We start from the raw sequence: 5,705 nt of genomic DNA, 5'->3' as shown, positions 1-5,705 counted from the left end.
AGTGAGACTCCAACTTAAAAAAAAAAAAAAAGAGTTGATATCATTGGAAAAACATGTAGCTCCTAAAACAAGTATATAAACTGTTAATAGCAAATATATATATACATATATATGTATATATGTGTGTATATATATATACAGTACACTGAAAAAACAAACAAAATATTGTACAAATACTATTTACAGTTTGCAGTGGCCAGTCTCCAAGATGACCCCCAGTGATCGTCACCTAATATTCATGCCTTTGTCTAGTCTACTCACGTACTTTATCAGGGATAGTCTGTGTGACCATTAGAATATAGAGAAGTGATAGGGTATGACTGCCAGAGCTAAGTCAGGAAAGACATTGTTGCTTCTGACTTGTTCTTCTTGGATTGCCCACTCTGGAGGAAGCCAGCTACCATGTGGTAAAGACATTCAAGCAGCCCTGTGGAGGATCTGTTTAGGAGCTACTGAGGCGTCCTGCCAATAACTGGCATCAGCTTGCCAACCACTGAGTGAGTCATGCAGCCCCAGCCTGCATCTTGATTGCAGTCTCACAAGAGCCCCTGAGCCAGAACTACCCAGTTAAGGCACTCCCAAATTCTTGAACCACAGAAACTGTAAAATGATAACTATTTTTTAGTAGATAACGAATACACAGCATACTGGTTAAGATTGTGACTCTGGCCGGGCTCAGTGGCTCAGCCTGTAATCCCACGCTTTGGGAGGCTGAGGTGAGTGGATTGCCTGAGCCCGCGGGTTCAAGACCCGCCTGGGCAACTTGGTGAGACCTCATCTCTACAATAAATCAAAAAATTAGCCGGGTGTGGTAGCGTGAGCCTGTAGTTCCAGCTACTTGGAAGGATGAGGCAGAAGGATCCCCAGAGCCCAGCAGGTCGAGGCCGTGGTGGCCGGGAGTGGCCAGTGCACTCCAGTCTGGGTAAGAGAGTGAGACTCCACCTCAAAAAAAGAAAAAAAAGATTGTGTCTCTGGCCAGGCTCGGTGGCTCAGCCTGTAATCCCGCGCTTTGGGAGGCCAAGGTGAGTGGATTGCTTGAGCCCGTGGGTTCGAGACCCGCTTGGGCTACTTGGCGAGACCTCATCTCTACAATAAAAAAAAAATTAGCCAGGTGTGGTAGCGCACGCCTGTAGTACCAGCTACTTGGAAGGCTGAGGTGGAAGGATCACTGGAGCCCAGCAGGTCGAGGCTGTGGTGGCCAGAAGCGGCCACTGCACTCCAGTCTGGGTGACAGGGTGAGACACCAACTCAAAAAAAAAAAAAAAAAAGAAGATTGTGACTTTGGAATTAAATCGTCTAGGTTGATTTCTGACTCTTTTTGCTTAACTGCTGTTAACTTAGGTTACTTAATTTCTCTAAGCTCAGTTTTCTCATTTATAAAATGGGTATGTTAATAATAACTCAGAGTGGTAATATGAGATTAAATGAGTTAATCTATGTAAAACACTTAACATAGTGCTTGGCATGGATTAAGGTCTCAGTAAAAATTTGTTGCTATTTAAACATTGGATTTTGTTCCTTTAACCACAGTGTTTCCTCTGCACTAAATGCTAACCCTCCTCTTCTGTACCTTCTTTCACTATAGTCTTTTACTTTTTTGTTTTTGTTTTGTTTCTCAAATCCATATGACAAAAACTCCTAGGGAAATTGGTTTTTAAATTTCTTTTTTTTTTTTTGAGTTGGAGTCTTACTCTGTCACTCAGGCTGGAGTGCAGTGGCCCGCTCATGGCCACTGCAGCCTTGACCTGTTGGGCTTAGGCAATCTTTCCACTTCAGCTTTCCAAGTAGCTAGAACTATAGACATGTGCCACTATCCCCAGCTTATTTTTTGATTTATTATAGAGATGAGGTTTCACCTAGTTGCCCAGGCTGGTCTCGAACCCCTGAGCTCAGGCAGTCCTCTCACCTTGGCCTCCCAAAGTGCTGGGATTACAGGCTTGGGCCACCCCACCCAAATGGTTTTTAATTATTTTTAAAATTATTTATTTATTTTTACAAATAGGGTCTTGCTATTTGCCTAGGCTAGACTTGTATTCCTGGGTTCTAGTGACTCTTCTTCCTTAGCCTCCTTAGTAGCTAGGACATGTGCCACTACACCCAGCTCTTGAGGAAATTTTTTAAATGAAATCAAACTGTCTATAATTTTTCTATCTGTTTTTTATCTTTTTATAAACCCTCTAGTCTTTGTCCACATGTCTCTATTATTTAGGTAATTGCTTCTATTTACTTTTCATGATCACTTCAAATGTCATTTCTTGATGCCTTTCTAAATTCTGTGGGTAGAGTTAGTCCTGTGTATTGGGTTCCCTTAGCATTTTAATGCTTAGCTTAAAAAGGCATGGTTATTTTCACATATGGCAATCACCATCTTGAATAAAAAGGTCCGTGTTCCTCACCTTTACTTCTCTGGCACCTAGCTCTTAGTAGGTATCAGTAAACATTTGTAGAACGTTTCATATTTTTGAGGGAATTTCACAGATTCATGTTTGTGACACTCCCTTGCTCAGAATCTTCAGTGGTTTCCTAGTGCCTGCAGAGTAACGTCTGAACTCCTTAGCTGAGCTTTTAGGTGACCTGCTATCTGACCCCATCTGCCTTTCCAACTCTGTTTCTTCCTACAGTTAGGCTGATCCCTAGGGGCCCCCATCCCTATTTACAAAAGTGTCTTGATTCATACTGTTTCTTATTCCTGAAAAGCACTTTGTCACTTATCCTAATTCATTTTCCTTCCTCAGGATCCGCCTCAGATGCCACCTCTTTCACAAAGTGTTCTCGATCATCTCAGCGGGAAGTGATCTCTCCCAGCTTTGAAGTCTCAGAGCATGGTTTCAGTGCCACTTGTCACATTTTCACTTAATGGAGGTAATTTGTGGACATGTATTTTTTTTTTTTGAGTTGGAGTCTCACTCTGTCGCCCAGACTGGAGTGCATGCAGTGGCCGCTTCTGGCCACTGCACCCTCGACCTGCTGGGCTCCGGCGATCCCTCCACCTCAGCCTTCCAAGTAGCTAGAACTACAGGCGCGCGCTACCACGCCCGGCTCATAATTTTTTTGATTTATTGTAGAGATGAGGTCTCGCTAAGTTGCCCAGGCGGGTCTCGAACCCGCGGGCTCAGGCAGTCCACTCACCTCGACCTCCCAAAGCGTGGGATTACAGGCTGAGCCACCGAGACTGGCTAGGACATGTATTTTTTCCAATTTAGTGTAGTTTCTTAAAGTTACTAAGATGATTCATCTTTGCATGCTGCACTTGTGAGAAGCAGTAAGCAACTGATAATTTCTAGAGTGGCCGAACAAATGAATTAATATGTGAATAAAAAGGTTTCCTGGAACAGCATCCCTATCCATGAACTGGTTTGGAGGGGAATAGGGATATGGACTTATGATATACAGACTATAGTGAGATTCTGGAAAAGGAGTATTCCCTGCCCCAACACATCTGCCTGCGTGTTAATTATGCCAAGTCCATTTGGGACACAATTATTGGTGTCTGCCATGTTCTAGGCCTAATACTTGGTTTTGGGAATACTGGAGATACCATGTACCCCCATCTTAGATACCCTTCAGATAACAAGGTGTTCCAGGGATCTGACCTTTGTATTGGGTAGGTAGGTCCCAAGTTATGTCCCCAAATGAGGCATTATTCACTATGCTGAAACCTATCCCATTTTACCTTGTTAGACTTGCCCACCTTGGATTTGCTTGGCTTGCCTAATTTACGCTCTGGGTTGTTCAGCAATATCCATTCCCATAGTTCATAGTTTGGCTTCCTGCTTAGAAATTTCTTTCTTTTCATTTCTTTTCTTTTAAGAGAGGGTCTTGCTCTGTTACCCAGTGGCACTATCCTAACACACTGCAGCTTCAAACTCCTGGGCTCAAGTGATCTTCCTGTCTCAGCCTCCTGAGTAGCTGTGACTACAGGCACACTCCACCATACCCAGCTAGAGATGAAGCCTTGTCTTGTTGCCCAAGCTGTTCTTGAACTCCTTGTCTAAAGTGATCCTCCTACCTTGGTCTCCCAAACTGCTAGGACTACAGGTATGAGCCACCATGCTGGCCTAAAATTTCATTCTAGTTACATTTTTAACTTGCCTTATGTTTAATTTTTAAACCTTGTTAAAGCCAGCTTTGCTGTGGAGCTCACATGAATTGGCCATGGGAGCTCTTACAATTTCACAGTTTTAAGAACTTTTGGTGGATCTTTATTTTATTTTATTTTATTTTATTTTATTTTAATCAGAGTCTTACTCTGTCACCCAGGCTGAAGTGCAATGGCAAGTTCATGGCCACCACAGCCTCGACCTGCTGGGCTCAGGCGATCCTTCCACCCCAGCCTTCCAAGTAGCTGGAACTATAGGCGTATGCCATCATGCCTGGCTAATTTTTTGATTTATTGTAGAGATGAGGTCTGGCCAAGTTACCCAGGCTGGTCTCGAACCTGTGGGCTCACGCAATCCTCTCACGTTGGCCTCCCAAAGTGTTGGGATTATAGACATGAGCCACCACACCTGGCCCTTGGTAGATCTTTCTAGTCCCCTATCCCATTCCATTCTTTTCCATGTTGGGAAATACTGTGTCATTTTATCCAGGGCAATCAATATTGTTGTTTGCTTAGGGAGGGAATAGAATGACATAATTAACCATCAGATATCACCATGGAACTGTACAAGAAAAACAAGTCTACTCTTTTTGAGATCTAATTTAGTGCAGCTAGAACCATCCTTCCTTATACCTACCATTTTTATTCTGGCTCTGTACCTCTATATTCCAGTCATACTGAACTCTTTTATATTTTTATTTTTTGAGTTGGGGTCTCACTCTGTTGCCCAGGCTGGAATACAGTGACACAATCATGGCTCGCCACAGCCTCAAGCTCCTGGGCTCAGGTAATCTTTTTACCTCAGCCTTCAGAGTAGCTGGGACTACAGGTGTGCACCATCATTACCGGGTGATTTTTAAAAAAAAATTTTTTTGTAGAGACAAGGTCTTGCTATGTTGCCTAGGCTGGTCTTGAACTCCCGGGCTCTTGCACTCCTCCCACTTCAGCCTCCCAAAGTGCTGGGATTATAGGTATAAGCCACTGTGCTCAGCCTATGCTGAGCTCTTAATACTTGAAGTTTTCAGAATTCTCCTGGTGTCACTCCCAGGTTGATTCCCACCTCTGATTCAGGATCCACCTTAGGCCTCTCATTTCTCAAGAAGACTCTAAGTCCCTTCTCACCTCCACCTTTTTCCTTCCAAGCCAAGTTACTGGTGTCTTATATCTGTTTCTGTAGCACTTTATTTGCATTTTTGTCAGAGAATGTATCACAGTGCGTTATAGCCAGTGTTTACTTGTCTGTTTTTTCTAGTAAGCTGAAGTCTCTGCTGTAACTGAGCCTGTCTATATCTTATTTTTCTTTGAACATTGAGAACCTAAACCTATCATAGTGTCTGATATATAGGAGGCAGAGGTGAGAGGATTACCTGAGCCCAAGGGTTAGAGACCAGCCTGGGCAATTTGGCAAGATCTCATTTCTACAATAAATTAAAAAATCAGCTGGGTGTGGTGGTGTGTGCCTGTAGTTTCAGCTACAGAGGTGGAAGGATCACCTGAGCCCAGAAGTTTGAGACTGCGGTGGCCATGAGCGTGCCACTGCACTCCAGCCTGGGTGACAGAGTGAGACTCTGACTCACAAAAAAAAAAAAAAAAAAAAGATACTCAG

Source organism: Carlito syrichta, unplaced genomic scaffold (assembly GCF_000164805.1).
Source record: "Carlito syrichta isolate Samal-C Ts95f unplaced genomic scaffold, Tarsius_syrichta-2.0.1 Scaffold258652, whole genome shotgun sequence".
NCBI classification, from domain to species: Eukaryota; Metazoa; Chordata; class Mammalia; order Primates; family Tarsiidae; genus Carlito; species Carlito syrichta.
Note: the sequence above shows the minus strand (reverse complement) of the source record.